This window comes from Gracilinanus agilis, chromosome 4 (genome assembly GCF_016433145.1).
Source record: "Gracilinanus agilis isolate LMUSP501 chromosome 4, AgileGrace, whole genome shotgun sequence".
Classification (NCBI taxonomy): Eukaryota; Metazoa; Chordata; class Mammalia; order Didelphimorphia; family Didelphidae; genus Gracilinanus; species Gracilinanus agilis.
This window is the reverse complement of record NC_058133.1, coordinates 217,316,308-217,334,892: the sequence shown is the minus strand read 5'-3', so window position 1 is coordinate 217,334,892 and position 18,585 is coordinate 217,316,308. Positions and strand designations below refer to the sequence as shown.

At 35.6% G+C, this 18,585-nt stretch overlaps 1 protein-coding gene across 1 annotated transcript in view; it reads left to right on the top strand.

Annotated features, from left to right (window-relative positions):
• Positions 1–18,585, top strand: part of KCNJ16 (potassium inwardly rectifying channel subfamily J member 16) — a 94,283-nt gene that overhangs the window by 35,825 nt on the left and 39,873 nt on the right. The window lies entirely within an intron of this gene.

The window sequence follows — 18,585 nt, the reverse complement described above, 5'->3', positions numbered from 1 at the left end:
GAAGACTAATCAAAGTGTTGAAGATAAGCTTAGAAAAACATAGAGCTTAGGGGGAAAAAGTAGACTATATCCTTAGACTTCTAGTTAATTGAGTATGAGCCTATGATCTCATAGATAGCCGAGCTGGTAGATGTGGAATCAAGAAGATCTGAGTTCAAATCTTTCTTCAGACATTTACGAACTACCTGACCCTGGACAAGTCCATTAACTTTTCTCAGTTTTGATTTCCTATTTGTAAAATGGGGATAAAAATAGCATCCACTTCACAAAGTTGATGTGAGAATGAAATGAACTAATAAATGCAAGCCTTAAAATGTACATAAATTCTAGCTATTAAGTGTGAAGAGTTTGTGGTTTAGAAGCTCACTCCATTGATGCAGATTAACAATTTGTTTGTTTTACAGTTGCTTCAGGCTACTAAAAGTATAGCGTGATTTCCCTATAGTAATGTAGCTTGTCAGAAGCACATCTTGAAGCTAAGGTCTTCCTAACACTAAGGCTCTCCAGCCAATGTTTGTTATATTGCCTCTTTTTCTCATTATTAAGTATACCATAAAGCATCTGCTTTGAGATTTCTATAATCTCTTTAAAATATCACATTGTTATAACTTAAGAAGTTGTCTTATCAATAGAAAAGCATCTGTGGAAAACAAATGTGAATTTTTAAGTAATCAGAAAGAGGCATACAGTTGAAACAATAGTGTTTTTTTTCTACCACTTTAAAAAGGTTGAAAAGTAATAAAGGATTCCTCATAGAATGCAATTGCTTTCTAGAAAGAATAGAATGTGAGTTTAAGGTCCGGATATCCTCTTCTTTTCATTTGCTTATTGTTTACATCTTTTAAAATACACAAATGAATCTCAGGTAATAAATGTGCATCCTGTTTTTTTGAGTTATAAGTAAGCACACTGGCAGAAAAGCCTATGAAATGTCAAACAGCCTATCAAAATGTGGGAGGTAAAAGTAAAAAAGAAATTCCACACCTTCCAAAGAAAGCAGAAAGGGAGAAACATGGAGAAATAAGGACTGACTCTCATTTAATTTCCTCTCTGTAATCTATTCTCTTACTTTGTGTCTGACTGGTGTCAGCCATGTGTAGAACACAAAGACATCTGTGGGTGGTGAGGGAGCAAAGATGAAAGCAGACAGTTTCTCAGCTTATTGATTTAGCATCCTTCAATCTTTCTCTGGAGACACACAGAGATAAAAGCGTTTACAGATTGAACAGCACTGCCAGAAACCTGGGCTGTTTTTCCATTTGTCTCTATCTAGACAAGCATGTAGGAAAAGAACCAAGATAGAGAGAATACTATTCACACATGGATAGAGGCAGCAAGTGGCACAGTGGATAGAGAGCTGACCCAGGGAGTCAGGAAGACTTCTCTTCCCAAGTTCAAATCTGACCTCAAACACTTGCTTTGGAACTCTGAACAAATCACTTAACCCTGTTTGACTGTGTCCTCCTTTATAAAATTTATAGTATCTTTGCCAAAAACACCTTAAATGGAGTCACAAAGAGTGACTGAAAAATCATCAAACAGTAAGAAAAGGTGAAATGATGACTTTTTAAATAAAGGAATTATTTTATAAACATGGCTATAAGAGCGATTTCAGTTAAACTCAGCAGGTGCTGAATGAGTTTTCTTCCACATTTTCTGTTTCTTCCTAGACTATTCAGATGATACTCATATCTAAATTAAGTGGTAAGACCACTGGATTTGGAGCATAGAAACTTGGTTTGAATCTCACCTTTGCTACTTACCTTATATATGAACTGGGACAAAACATTTTCCAGTTTCCTCATCTTTAACATGAAGTGACTGAATTAGATGTCTCTCAAGACTTTTTATAGATTTAAAAAATTGAAATAACCTTTATCTTTTCCTCTTAATCAGTCACAAAGATAAATATCAATAAGCTTTTGATAGTCCTTAGTTTTTATTAGCCTAAAGAAAAATAATAAAGAAAAAACAGGACTTTTATCTCCTTAAAGTTGAAAGAATACCCTCAAGTAATTAAAAAAAAATAGATGGATTGCATGGACTTAGACATTTTGTTCAAAATCTTTTTGAGAGAAGGGGATGGTCATAACTTACGTAGCACCAATGGAAACCTTTTCAGGTCCAAATTTAGCAGTATTTTGGCATCAAGTTTCTAGACTGACTTCTACCCTTGACCAAATTTGGTAAACAATTACTCAACTCCATATTTAACATAGAGAGGTATGACAGAGATGTCCATTTTAATGTCTGACCCAGGTGGCTAGAAAAGGTCCTTGTGATCTTAAAGAAGGTCAAGTTACCTAACCAATTTATCCTTCTGTTCTTCTCCTCTGTGTCCCATTCATTTTTTTAACCTCATTTTATGTTATGGAATGTTCATTTCACAGGCCTGATTTACACAAGGTTAATTTCAGAAGTAAAACAGAGGAAAGAATTCCTGGGCACTTTATGTGCATTTTTCTTGCTACGCTCATGGATAGTGAGTTTTTGGTTCAAACTCAAATGAGACATGATCTCACTGGGGATTTGTTCCTTAAAATATGCAGTTCCGCAGAAAGAAAGGAGTGGAGCACACTGCACATCTCCCTCTGTCTCCTTTCTAATAGAAGAATGTGATTTGTGACCCAAATGTCTGCTAGAGACTTCCTTTAAATAAATCTTTTTGGGGGGCAGGGAAGGATTTCAGCACTTTAGCCACAAATGACATTTAGTGGTCAGGAAATGAAAAAACTCAAATGAAATTGGTGATCCTATGAAAATTCAGAAAGCTTGTTAATTCAAGAAAGTGGGCATTATTGAACTTTAGACTAAATTAAAAGGAAGCTATAGAATCAACTTCTTTGGGAAACTTTAACACTAAAGTAATTCTTCATTTGCCTTAAATTTTCTTTAGAGACAGAGAGATGTCTTACAAACTCCTCTAGTACCTTTCAGATTAGATTTTTGTTAATCTGTGTACCTTTCGATCACAGAAAAGAACTAGATTTCAAACTTCATATGACTTTTGAAGCCATCTAGTTCAGTGTCCTCCCTCCCCCTCACATTTTTAGGGATGAAGAAAATGAAGCTTAGTAAGGGTAATTGACTTAATAAAGATGATAAAGGTAACCTGAAGCAGATATAGGTTTTGAACTCAAGTTACCTAACTTTAAATCTACATTTTTCCCTCAAAAAACATTACCCTGCCTAAATAGCCTCTTCTTTGGGGACAAATATCATGGCTATTAAAATGAATGCATTGTTCCTCATTAAGAATTAACATAAAGAAATTACATACTTTAGAAGTTAGTAAATACTCCACAACATTAAGAAACAACAACTTGAAATGATAGTGAAGAACTTTAGTTACTTAAAGGTCTCACTCCTAGTCCCCACTTATCAACCCATTCATATATTAAATGGAATGAACAGAACTAAACTCATAGAGTTTGTGCTTTAAGATCTGTGTAGATCCTAGCCAAGTTCCTTCATGAGAGTGACTCAGCTTGAACCTCTAATACCAGAGACTAAATTAGACACAGATTCTGCCAACCCACATAAAGGAAAGGGAGATGTACCAGAGTGGGTAGGAATGAAGAGGTGAGCAGCACAGAGCAATCCCAGAGCAGAGAGGATAAAAGCTTCTGTACATAAGGAGATGTAGATTAATTAAGATTATCAATTAAGATATTAATTAAAAATAAAATCTGGGTTGGATTTCCACACCACGCAACATTAGGAAGCAAGTCATATTCATTCTTGCAATATTATGCAGTAAATCCAACTCAAGTTCTTTGATGAAAAAAGGAATTGTGTAGATGTCCTATATATTATCAAAGAATGTGTTTGTGGAAGGTGGGAACATAAAAGAACAGTTCAAAAGAGAAATAAAAGCTTTAAAAAGAAGATACTAAGAATTAAATTAATTTGAAAACCATAACTCTCAAGATAGAATTAAAGACTTAGCCATATGGGGGAAAAATGGAATACTCAACAGAAATATCTTTAAAGAATTGGGACTTTCTGTTGGAGAATAATAGATTTAGAACACAAAAATGGAAAAATAGAAGAAAACTGGCAGAATAGAAGTAAAAGGGAACAACATAAAAAGCATATATATATATATATATATATATATATATGTGTGTGTGTGTGTGTGTGTGTGTGTGTGTGTGTGTGTGTATTCTAAGTAATTATCAGTACATTATTATTAATCAACTAAAATGTGATAGGTATTGGAGACATGAGAACACAACTGATTTTGAAAGTAAGATGTATAGAGATAAATAGCCTTAGTCTCTCAAAAGAAGATTGGTATATCAAATATAGAAACACTACTGTGAGAAAAATATAAGACTACAACCTGAACCTTTGAATACATATAATAAAGCCCTAATCAATCAAAACCATGAGTAGCTACTAGGAAAAAATATACATAAAGTTTCAAGTCACAAAATGATTAAATTTCATAGTTTTAATAAACAATACAAAAAAGGAATTCCAGGAGAATATTCCAAAAATCCAGTAAATTCAAGTTGTAATCTAAAATAAAACAACCTTCAAAAGTGAATTTAGTCATCGATTTTAAAGATAGACTTTCATTAAAAAGTCATTTGATGTAATCCCGCCTGCTCTCCTCCAATCTCCTCCAAACAAAAGTGAACATATCTGACTTATAAACGCTTCAAAAAACTAAAAGCAAATATGTACAATAATCCAGAAAACTCCAAGTAATTAAATTAGTTATTTTATGCTTAGAGATGATATTTTTTTCCAAGTGTTTGATGAGAGTGATACAAAAAGAACAAAGAGAGATCATACAGGGACAAAAATGACTTGAACTTTTTTAAGGGAAACTTTAAGAAACTAGAAAGATAAAGGGGATGGAAAGGCAAAGAAAATTCCTTTCCTGGAATGCAATATAAAATGATGGCACTAAAGAACATTCTTAAAATGGATGAGATGTGTGCTTTCAAAAAGAGGTAAAAGATAGGGAGCTAACAAAGGGTTTGAGTGTGGGGAGCAGTATTTATGAGATCACCTCCTCTGAAAAAATGTTGTACCTCCCAAGACTACTTTCTATTCCAGGAGGGAAGGTGAATGAATTTGAAAGGGCAGCCAGCAGCCAAAGTGGTAGGGAGATGAAAGCAAAGATAGTGTCAGCTAGTCTTAGAGTAGAGTGATCATGACAACAGCAGAAGATAGAATTGTGTCTTATGATATACAAAATAATATGATTCACAATGTATTACATAGCTTTCATTTGACATGATTTCCTTTATGAATTAATATTTCCGAGAGTGAGAAATGGTAGGAATAAAAGGGGGATTCCATAATATCACAAACACAATAAATACAGAAAATGGGACAAAGGACAGCATTCAAATTTGGTAATTTAGAAGCTCCACTCTCATGAAAGATACAGAGAAAATAAGGAACAAACTAAAGACATATCCTATAATAATATAGAATTCAAAATCTAAAAGAGAAAAGAAGTAATAAGTTCAATGCAAAGGCAAGCTGGAAAAGGGCATAGCAAAAGAATGCTATTTCATATATGAGGTTGGAGGTCAAAGAGAAGATTATGAAACACATGTAAAATAAGTAAGGAGAGATAAAGGTTATAAAGGAGAGTAGTAAATATTGTTAGATGATCGATTGCTCAATATGTAGAAACAATGAAAAATTTAATAAATTCCAGGAAACCGGACTAAAGTAGATAAATAGGTGAAGAGACTGTGATGACAGATTTGCATTTAAGTAGCACAAGCAAAATTAATTGCAGGGTCAAAGAGCCAATAATGAAGAATCAATAAACAAATAAATAATATATTACAGTGGGGCAGTGAGGTAGCTCAGGGGATAGAGAGCCTACAAATAGGAGAGCCTGGGTTCAAACATGACCTTAGCCACTTCCTAACTATATAACTCTGGGCAAGTCACTTATTCCCCTTTGCCTCACCTTTACCACTCTTCTACCTTATAACCAATCAACAGTGTTGATTTTAAGACAGAAGTTAAGTTTTTTTTAAGAATATATTACAACTGGAGAATAATACATAATAAGGATATTTACAAGATGTTACTGAAAACCTTCTAATTTCCCAAACCTCACAAGTTCTCCCAGACATAGGATCAATGCAGATTAGATAGTTTCGGGAAATATTCATTTTGTGCTTGTTCTTAGTTCTCTTCCACAGAAATTTTCTTAATAGATAGAGAAATGCTCGTTTAAATTGCAGCTCAGAATCTAAGTCATTTTAGGATCTTAACTCACTTTGGGAATTTAGAATCTAGAGTTAATTTGGTCACTGGCTGGAATTAAGATTTCTGACCACTTCTGGCCTTGGTCAGCTCATAATGCTGTGGAGTGAATGGTCTCAGCAGCAAATGCCAGTAAGGAGCTATGCAACCCCAGCAGTTCCCTAAACCCCATTCTTCCTGGCCTTGATCTTGGCACCTGATTGCAATAGTTGAATCTTCTTATTTCCTCTTTCTCTTCCTTATCTCCAGACCCTGATAGCTTCTCAAAGAAGGGTGGGGGTGAGAGAAGAGCAGCTGCAAAGGGAGGGACATTACATAAATTTTAAAAATGACCTGCACTTTCCATCTTATCTGGACAAGACCTCTGGATGTGTTTCTTTTTCCTCCCCTTTGGAAAAACAAACCAGCTTTACTTGTCATCTGTCAACTTGAAAACCCATATTTAATATAGCTTTAACTTGTCATGTATTCCTAACACAATATTGTTTTCTGAAGCTATCATCAGAGATTAATTTTCCTGATCCTAAGATCAGGAAGTTCAAAAGCTTTAAGTTCCTGTGTATTCCAACCTCTCATCCTTAGTGATTCCAGTATTAAATCCGCCATGGGATTTTAAAGTGACAAAGCAATAGACCAACATTTGGTAATGGTGAGGGTTCTCTTTTTCTGTTTTCTTTCTAACTTACAGAAAATATAAACAATGAAAAGGCATGAATAAGGTAGATACATTGTGTTAATGATCTATTCCATATTTATTTCTGAACAATAGCCAACCCAATTATCTTGGCATCAGGTGATGACTTGGTTTAGAATAATCATATTTATTTATGAGGCAGCTTTGAAGTTAAAAAAAGAAAAAATGAGAGCAAACATTTTTGGATTGGGAAACAAAATGCCATAGCATATAATTTTCAGGAGCATATTCAGCCAATTATTTCTGAATAGGGAGAAAATATGATACAACAACAAAACTGACAAGAATGATCCATCTCTCCTTTCAATTTTCTATTGTCAGCTTAGAAAGTTGCTGGGCTTGGGACATGATTTTGTTTTATTTTCACTTTTAAGGAAACAAAGAAGAAGAAAGTAGCTGGAGAAGCTAGTAGGTATAAAGGTATTTTTTTTTTCCTGGAATGCATGCCACTTAAAGAATCAGTACTGTGGGGGGGCCTAGCAGTACCAGATATTAAACTATACTATAAAGCAGCAGTCATCAAAACAATATGGTACTGGCTAAGAGACAAAAGGGAGGATCAGTGGAATAGACTTGGGGTTAATGACATCAGCAAGACAGTGTATGATAAACCCAAAGAGCCCAACTTTTGGGACATGAATCCACTATTTGATAAAAACTGCTGGGAAATTTGGAAAACAATATGGGAGACATTAGGTTTAGATCAACATCTCACACCCTACACCAAGATAAATTCAGAATGGGTGAATGACCTGAATATAAAGAGAGAAACTATAAATAAGTTAAGTGAACACAAAATAGTATACCTGTCAGATCTCTGGGAAAGGAAAGATTTTAAAACCAAGCAAGAGTTAGAGAAAAGAGTTTAAGAGGTTTCCGGGTTAAGATGGCGGCAGAGTAAAAAGCAGCTCTTAACCACTCCTGACAGAAACATACAGGACTTCTCAAGGGGGGCATAAAAACAAACCCAGTTGAATGGAGGGACCCCACAACAGGGTAGAGCGTGGAAGGTACATGGAATCGGGACATTTCTATGCTATAAAGGGGTGAAACAGCTTTCACTAAATCGCGGGCTAAGCAACCACGCCCCCCCTACCCCCACACACACCACCTGCAGCGCTGAAGCCAGGTCAAAAGAAATAGAGCAAGTCTGGGCCACCCATCGAGTCATTGGCAGCTCCAGGGCCTATTCCTGAGAGCAGCAAGATTTGGGACCCCAAAAAGCTGAGGAACGCACACGGACTCTGAACGCTGACACGGAGCGCAGGCGCGGGTGGAGACACGGGCGGAGGCGGACACAGGTGGGAGATAAGGCTCTGAAACCCTGAGTGGGGAACCAGTGCAGACGGATATATGACTGTGGAAGCAGTGCCCTGAGACTTGTAAAGGAGCCTCCTGCAGAGGATCAAGCAAGAGGGTCAACCAGGGGGCTTGACCTTGGAAAAAACCAGACCTCAGACCTCAGGAGCCAAAAGACCGCAGACAAACCCTGAGCACGAGGATAAAGCTGAGAAGCTGCTGGGCTAACGATGGCTACCCAGAACCAGGAAGTCCAGAAGAGAGAGAAAAAGATTAACAACAAGAAAAAGAAATCTTTAACACTGGACACTTTTACACGGAGAAAATCCAGACTACCGAGCAATCAGAAGAGGAGAAAAAACAAGCAATCACATCCGAACCATCCAAAGATAATCAAAACTGGTCACAAGCTCTTGAAATGTTCAAAACTGAGATGATGAGAAAGTTGGAAAAGATTTGGTCAGAGAAATAGGAAATAGCTCAAAAGGAAATCAGGCAAGAAAATAACAGTTTAAAAGGCAGAATTTCGCAATTGGAAAGTGAGGCAAGTCAACTGAAGACCAGAAATGACCAGATTGAAAAGGAAAACCAAAAGATTATAGCTGAAAACCAAAAGATTATAGCCGAAAACCAAAAGATCATAGCCGAAAACGAAAAGATTATAGCCGAAAACCAGTCCTTAAGGGCTAGAATTGAACAATTAGAAGCTAATGATTTCTCAAGACAACAAGAACAAATACAGCAAAGCCAAAAGACTGAAAAAATAGAAGGAAACATGAAATATCTCAATGAGAAAGTGACAGACCAAGAAAACTGGTCTAGAGGAGACAATGTGAGAATCATTGGTCTCCCTGAAAAGGGAGAAATTAAAAGAAATTTGGACTCCATACTAAAAGAAATTATTCAGCAAAATTGCCCTGAAGTTCTACAACAAGAGGGCAATATAGACATTGAAAGGATCCATAGATCACCCTAGACATTTGATCCAGATAAGAAAACACCCAGGAATATAACTGCCAAATTCAAGAGCTTCCAAATAAAAGAAAAAATCTTACAAGAAGCCAGAAAGAGACAATTCAAATACCAAGGAGCACCAATCAGGATCATACAGGATGTGGTAGCCTCCACGCTGATAGACCGCAAAGCTGGGAATATGGTATTCAGAAAGGCAAGAGAGCTGGGCCTGCAACCACAGATCAAATACTCATCAAAATTGACTATGTACTTCCTGGGGAAAGTATGGGCATTCAACAAAATTGAAGATTACCAAGTATTTGCACGAAAAGACCAGGACTAAATGGAAAGTTTGATATCCAACCACAAAAATTGAGAGAAACATGAAAAGGTAAATAAGAAACAGAGGGGAAAGAAAGAAAACTCATAATTTTTAATTTTGCCTTTCTAAGGGCCTCAGTAAGATCTAATTATCTATATTCCTATGTGGAGAAATGCTATGTATAATTCTCCGTAGTGAACTCTATTCACTATTAAGTATTCACTATTATAGTGGTTGGAAGAATGATTAATGGGGAGAGGGTGGAGTGCAGAGTGGTCTAAGATGATATGGGGGTGGGAAAGAGGAGGGTGAATGGAAGGGGACACCAGGAGAAACTTGAGAGAATAAGAAAAATAGGATAATCTATGACACAAAAAGAGGGCATGGGATGGGGAGGGGAAAAATACTATTATAAGAAGGAGAGGAAGAGAGCATCTAGAGGTAATTTTTAAACCTTACTCTCAGCAAAATCAACTTGGAGAGGGAAGAGAAGCTATACTATCCATTGTGATATAAAACTCTATCTAACCCTACTGAGAGAGAAAATTACAAAATATAAATTAAATGGTTTTGATTATATTAAGCTAAAAAGCTTTTGTACAAACAAAAACAATGTAGTTAAAATCAGAAGGGAAACAACAAATTGGGAAAAAATCTTTATAATGAAAAACTCCGACAGGGGTCTAATTACTCAAATATACAAGGAGTTAAATCAATTGTATAAAAAATCAAGACATTCCCCAATTGATAAATGAGCAAGAGACATGAATAGGCAATTTTCAGGTAAAGAAATCAAAAGTATCAATAAGCACAGGAGAAAGTGTTCTAAATCTCTAATAATTAGAGAAATGCAAATCAAAACAACTCTGAGTTATCACCTCACACGTAGCAGATTGGCTAAAATTAAAGAAGGGGAGAGTAATGAATGCTGGAGGGGATGTGGAAAAATTGGGACATTAATTAATGCACTGCTGGTGGAGTTGTGAACTGATCCAACCATTCTGGCTGGCAATTTGGAACTATGCTTAAAGGGCTATAAAAGAATGCCTGCCCTTTGATCCAGCCATACCATTGCTGGGTTTATACCCCAAAGAGATCATAGATAAACAGACTTGTACAAAAATATTTATAGCTGCAGTTTTTGTGGTGGCAAAGAACTGGAAAAGGAGGGTATGTCCTTCAATTGGGGAATGGCTGAACAAATTGTGGTATATGCTGGTGATGGAATACTATTGTGCTAAAAGGAATAATAAACTAGAGGAGTTCCAGGTGAACTGGAAAGACCTCCAGGAATTGATGCAAAGTGAAAGGAGCAGAGCCAGAAGAACACTGTACACAGAGACTGACATACTATGGTAAAATCAAATGTAATGGACTTCTGTACCAGCAGCAATGCAATGACACAGGACAGCTCTGAGGGATTTATGGTAAAGAACGCTACCCACATTCAGAGGAAGAACTACAGGAGAGGAAACATATAAGAAAAACAACTTCTTGAACGCATGGGTTGAGGCGGACATGATTGTGGATATAGACTGGAAACTACCCTACCAATGCAACTATTAACAATTTGGAAATAGGTCTTAATCAATGACACATGATAAAAACCAGTGGAAATGTTCAACGGCCATGGGTGGAGGGGTGCGGGGGGTGAAGGGAAAAGTGGGAGCATGAATCATGTAACCATGTTAAAAATGATTATTAATAAATGTTTAAAAAATTAAAAAAAAATCAGTACTGTGTTATAGCCAAGGTAACTGGAAAAATGAAATGACTATATTTCAGCCTCCAAATTTAGGGTGGTAGAAGAATCACTGTTTTGGGGAAATATGTTTGAAAAGCTGTTAGAATATTTGCCTTTAGTTCTAGCTTCCTTTTCTGATGTATGTAAACCTATTTTTTTTTATTTCTTAGTAAAGATGGAAAAATAATAATAGTGATAATACAAATGATAGTTGGCACTTTTTATATAAAACTATAGGATTTGAATCGCACTTAATATATTTCATCTTATTTAATCTTCACAAAACCCCTTTTATATTTATATATATTTATACACATAAATATATATGTATATATACATATTTATATTTATATATTATTTTACAGATGAAGAAATTGAGACTCAGAGAAGTTAATTGTCCAGGATTGCACAGTTAGTGAGGATTTGAATTGACACATTCCTGACTAGAATAACATTTCAGTGACTTCACAACCTAGAGGAGGAAAGAATTAGAGCTGAGCGAATGCATCGAAAATCAAGGCTATTGGGGCAGCTGGGTAGCTCAGTGGATTGAGAGTCAGGCCTAGAGACAGGAGGTCCTAGGTTCAAATCCAGCCTCAGATACTTCCCAGCTATGTGACCCTGGACAAGTCACTTGACCCCCATTGCTCACCCTTACCACTCTTCCACAAAGGAGCCAATACACAGAAGTTAAGGGTTTAAAAAAAAAGAAAGAAAATCAAGGCTATTTTGGAGTGATTACAGATCCTAAATGTAAGAAATTTGAAGAAGATGGTTTCTAAAATCTGTTGTAGTCCTACATATTCATTCTGGAGAAGAAAAGAATAAAAAACAATTTGAAAAAAACAGAAGGCCATTTGCTCTGATGATAGTGAACAAACAGTTCTCTACCCACCACTGATAATTTTAGTTCTGGAGGTCATATATCAAAGGCTTTGGGTGCATGGAAACCTCATTTAACTGGAATTTTTCATCTCTAAGCTCATGAGAGAAAGAGGAAATTGAAAATCCCCACCAAATACACCAATGATGAAATGAAAAAAAAATAGCCCAATATTTCATGCTTTTTACAGTTATACCAGCAACAAGCAATGATCACCGGTGACCTGTATAATTATAGTAAATTCCTACGAGTCCATTAATTACATGATTTCACTTTATCAATTTATTCAATTGAGATTCATGAAAAACCTTTAATGGGGAAGCACTGTGCTACAGGGTATAGATTTTTTTCATTCAGATCTCAGATTTTAATGATGTCATGAAGTCATAGTGAAAAAGCCACCCTCTATCTGTATAGATCAGCAATTACTGATCAACTTAGACTTTCAAAGTTGCCTAGGAGCATTGAGAGGCTCCTTGATTTTCTTGGGATTTCATAGGTAGAATTTTTCAAAGATAAGACTTGATTCCCAGTCTTTATGACTTCCAAGCTAACCTCTTCACTAAGTCATAAGACCTCTTTGAGGAGAAATAAACCCAATGAGGAAATAAATTAGTGACCTCTGTCATCAAGATAAGATAGTTAAGTGAACTGATAGGAAGACTCATATATAACTTCAAATCAGGCCTCACATACTTACTAGCTGTATGATCCAGGCCAAGTCACAACTCCATTTGCCTCAGTTTCCTCATCTATAAAATGAGCTAGAGAAGGAAATGGCAAACCAGTCTAGGATCTTTGCTAAGAAAACCTCAAATGGGGTTACAAAGAGTCAGATATGACTGAATAACAAAGCTTAAAGCTGTTACAAATTTTAGTAGTTTTAAGCTACTAAAGTTTAAAATTATATTTAAAAGAAAGAAGTAATTTAGATGGCACAGTGAATAGCATCCTGGGTCTGGTGTCAGGAAGACTTATTTTTCTGAGTTCAAATTTGGCCTCAGACACTTACCCTGGGCAAGTCACTTAATCCTTTGCCTCAATTTCCTCATCTATAAAGTGAGTTAGAGAAGGAAATGAGAAACCATGCCAATATCTTTGCCAAGAAAACCCTAAACAGTGTCATGAAGAGATGTGAACATGCCTGAACAAGGTGTCCTCAAGAAGTTGACAATCTCTTTCAAAAAATCATATGAACCCTTTTAAGTAATGATATATGAGGGATGTCAAGAAATACAGTGTCAAATGACAGGCATAGACAATAATTTTATGGAAATTCAGAAGACAGAGTCATAATGATAGACTAGAGTGGGCAGGAAAGGCTTCCTAAAGAATGAAGACTTTTTGAAGCCTTGAAGAATGTATTAGTTCCAATTCATAGCTATCTTTGAAGATAGATGCTTCTTGATGTCTCTTGTTTGCTTTGTTCTTTATCAGTAAAATCTTTATAATGGAAGACCTAGACATTGACACAGACTTTCTTCCTACAAATGGTCTTTTGTTCTCTCTTCCATAGGAACAAAAAGTGATTGGTCAAGGGGCAGCTGGGTAGCTCAGTGGATTGAGAACCAGGTCTTGAGACAGGAGGTCCTAGATTCAAATCCGGCCTCAGACACTTCCCAGCTGTGTGACCCTGGGCAAGTCACTTGACCCCCATTGCCTACCCTTACCAATCTTCCACCTATAAGTCAATACACAGAAGTTAAGGGTTTAAAAAATTTAAAAAAAAATAAAAAAGTGATTGGTCATTATCCACATTAAAACAAAACAAAAGCCTCCCAGTAGTTTTTCAGGAGAGTTTTGGACAGAATTCTTATAACCTTCTTGCCATTCCTGATGTATTCTTTGACTTACCAACCCAAACAGAGCAGCTTTCTTAATAATGGAAATAAAATGGTTCTAGAGACAATAAACTCTTTTCTTTAAGAACTCAAACTAAGATGATATGGCAATAATATTTAATATAAAATTAGGACTTCTACAAGCCCTGCATGTGTTATAGTGGTGAATAAAACTAAGATAGTGTTCACAAGTGACTTGTCCAGCTCGCTGTGACTCTTGTAAGGATCAAAGCAATTGTTTAATTATTAAACAAAGGAATCATAAATTTCATCAGGTGATGACAAGTGTAAAACTGATGATTCAGACAAAAGTCATAAATGGTGATAAGAAAAAACATAAACATTTCCTCTTTCTTTTCTTTCATTATTGTTTGTGTATGCCATCCTTGGCAAGGCTGACTTCTCCGTGTAGGCATGGGAACTGAGAAAATAAAGTGCTAATTCACCAAAGTGAAGCTGAGAGCCCAGTTGCCTTTGTCTGAGCTCAGTGGTATTCAGAAAGCAAGAGAAGAGCAGGATTCTCCCGTGCTATTTCCCGTCTCTAGGTTTTGAAAAGAATAGTGTAGAGGTTGGGAGGAGTGAAACATACTAGGACCACCTGGCCTCAGGGACATGTAGGATGAAAGCTAAAGAACTTTTATACCTGAACCTCATTTGCTGAAAAGCAGGTAAGCACTTTGGGGGCTAAACTCAGTGAATTCTTGAGCTCCTAATCTGTTTGTCTTTCTAAATGTGTCAAATACTTAGGCTTCCTCTTTCCACCTGCCTGCAGATCTTAGAAGTATTATTTATGGGTTTCAATGATGCAATGTACCTTACTCTACTATATATGGATTGTTTTGCTTTTCTCTTTTACAAAACTACTGCAGAGTGTTGATTCAAAGAAATTAATAGTACAAGGTCCATTTATATAGTAGTTAAGAGAAGTAATGTTTTGAATGAGGAAAAAAAAGAGGTAGATTGAGCCAACTGATTGTTGCTTTTATGTGAAACATCATGAAAGAGTTTGAGTATTTAATTTCCTGTGGGAAATCATTCTTGACTGTGAACTTCATCTTTTTCCCAGTGTATCATGTCGAGAGCAGTCATACTGGGAAGGAAAATTTGGGGACATTCAGGGCAAAACATGTTACAGCCAGTTTAAGAACACAAGTATTTCTTTGAAAATAAAGATGTAGGCTGAGATATCATGAAGGCTCTTGAAAATAACTAGAAGATAATGATAATAACAATAATAATAAATGGCGAGCATTTATATAACATTTACTATATGTCAGATGCACTTACGATTATTATTGCCTTTGATCCTCATAACAACATTTGGAAGCAGGTGTTATTATTATTATCCTTATTATACAGATGTTAAAACTGAGAAAAACAGAAATTAATCGAATTGCCCGGGCTCACACAGTAAGCATTTGAGGTTGGATTTGAACTCAGGTCATCTTGATCCCATGCCCAGAACTTTCTCTTTCCTGTGCCACCTCACTGCCCCCAAGTATGTTTGAAGGAATAAGCTAAAGTATAATCCAAAATAATAGCTCAGTGTTTTAGATCTGTTTAGTATCCTTCCTTTCGCTATTCATATTTTATACTTATGTTTCATGACTTCTCCTAGGAAAATGTAGATCTTCATGGAAGGGGATCCAGCACTTGTTGGTAATCTATCTCCCAAGACACAAACATTAGTAACTTATATAGAAAAAATTGCAGAATATTTCATTTGATACTCACAACAGCCATATGAAATAAGTAACCCAATGATTCCTATCTCCATTTTTCAGATGCAGGAGAATGGAGATTAATAAGGTTAAGTAATCCTAGGTAGCACAACTGAGGAAATAGTAAAACTATAACTTGAATCTTTTTGAATCCAAGGTTCTTTCCAAAATGCCATACTACTTCTTTAGGAGATGGGGGAGGGGGGAGCAAACAAACAAACAAAAAAAACCTCAAAAAACTCATCTGACAGTACAAGGAGGGATGAAACAGAGTAAAGACAATGTTAATAACAATCTGAACTCATATTTGCATATCACTTTAAGCCCTTTCTCTTCCTTTCCTCTGTCTTTCTTTTATATGTTCTCTTTTTTTCTTTATTCTCCCTGCTTCTGCCTCTGTCTCTCTCTCTTTCTACTCTAGCCTCACAGAAGTCCCTAAAGGTAGACCCTGAACTTCATTTTATAATTAGTCAAATAGGCCCAAAGTGAAAGTACTTGGACAAGGTCATATTTATAGTGAATTAGTAGCATGAAAAATCCTAAATTCCTTGACTTCTAAATAATTTCTCTTTCTACTACAAATCTATGGCCATCCTTTGCTATTTATTTTAAATTTTAAAATTTAAAATAGGTTCATCATGTATTTATCATCAAAAGCATTAATAAATAGCTCGTGTTACTTTTACAGTTTATTATATATTGAAAAGTGTCTAAAAAGTCTTAAGTTGTCATTTAACAGTTTTTCCTCTCTAAAAGTAAAAGATGGGACTAGATAATGCCAAAGGTTACTCTTTTAGATTTAAAATCCTTTCAGTCCTATGAAAAGCATTCAAATATTTGTATAGTCATGATTCTGAAATTCTTTGATTCTATGTTCACCTGTAATCAAGAAAGATCCCAAATCCTGTATGCTCATAGCTAAATTATTCTGATTAATTGAGAAGTGATTAAATGGGCACATCATGTCCTTATTCATATGCTGTTAATTCCATATACTAATTCTGCTTAGGTTTAAAATGAGAATAAATTATATATCCAAATTCAGGACAAAATGAATTACTCTTAGAATTGGGGAACAGATCTTAGAGATATCACTCTGCAAATTTACCTCCCACTTCACAGGCATTTTGAAGATCCTTATAATATGATTACTTAGCCAGCTTCAGACTAAACATTCTCAGTTTCTTTAACTGTCCCTCATATGATGGTGTTTCCAAATCCATTACCATTCTGGTTAATCTTCCCTGAATGTTTTCTAGATCATCCTCATCAAATGTGGTATCCAGAACTAAACATAATACTTCAGTTGTGTTCACAGAATACAACAGGCCTCTGATTTCATTAGCTTTTCCAGCAGCTGCCTCACACTGCCGCCGCCTCAATTAGTGGTCAACAAAAATCTCTACATCTGTTTCCTATAAACTGTTACTATTAGATCTCCCCCATTCTCTAATGATGCAATTGATTTTTTTTAATTTAAAGGCAGAATTTTATACTTTGTTATATTTCACCTTCATTTTAGTGGTGTTAAAACTTGTTGAAATTATTCAATTAGATATTCTCCTATCTTTGTGTAATCAGCAAATTAAATATCAGCCTTCTCTGTCTTTAAACAGGAAATTGATGCAAATGAAGAACAAGATAAAGTAGGTGTGGTTAGAGCCCTTACAATTATCACTAGAAATCATTCTGCAGCTGATACTCTGGGGAAAGTTGTTTAGTTAAATTTGTACCCACCTAATTGTACTACTGTTTAACTCATTTGACCATTATTTTCACAAGAATATCAGAAGAGTCAAATAATTTTTTTTGGATACTGTCCTGGATTAGAGATCCAAATAATTAACTCAAATTGAAATGGAATTATTTTTCTGAGATATTATATTTCTTAGCAAACTTCTGTTGTTTTTTACTAGTATCCATAAGCAATATACTTAATCATCTCTTTCTGAATTTTTTCAGGATCAACATTAGTCTTGTGGGGTCTGTAAGTTCCAGAATCATCCTTTTTGTCCTCAGTATGTGGGATTCTTATCTGCTTCCATTCTTCTGTAAACTAGCACATTAATAAAAATAGCCATGAGATTAAATGTAGCATTTCCTTTTTATAAATATAACAACACAGAATCACTACAGGGCCAAGGTGAGGCTGGGGTGTTTTTGTCTCTCTAAAAATATCTTTGAGCTTGAACTTGCAGATCAGGTTCATTACTGGGGAAGCTTTGACATAAAGAAGGGTGTCAATCCGTTTCTCCTGAATTTTTTAAAGGCTCTTCACAGCCCAATTTCAGAGGCTCTGAGGAGAATCACTTAAAGTTGAGGTTTGGTGATTGTCTAGGATCATAACAAAAATGATATAAGAAAGGTCCTAAAAAAATCGAACAACTATAGTTTAGATATTTATTTCCTCTTCACAAAAGAAGTTCATAGAACACCAAAGACTCACAAATATGAAGTGACAAAAACATGAACATAATGAAATAGTTTATGACTAATATTAAACTCTCTCAACTGGTAGATACTTAAAACATTAGAACAAGAAGTATTTTGCATGACTGTTTAAAAAGTATTTTATATTTCTTTTGGCCTGTACTGTCTCACCCACAGGCTAGTGTCTTCTAAAAATCAAAGCTAGGGTTTAGTTCCTTTTCCAGCCAGGTTCTTCTTTTTCAGGAACTGCTATAGTAGTTTAGGAAGTATCTCTGACAGTGCCCTGACACTAACTGAGGGACCCAATAGTTCCTGACCTCTGGAACTCACAAAGTTAACTCCAAGATTTAAAACATCTATATTAGGATCATTCTTTGGGCAGCAATGTTCAGACAAAAAAAGCACAAGACAAAAGAAACAGACAGGGTCATGATAACCTGACTCAGGTTTA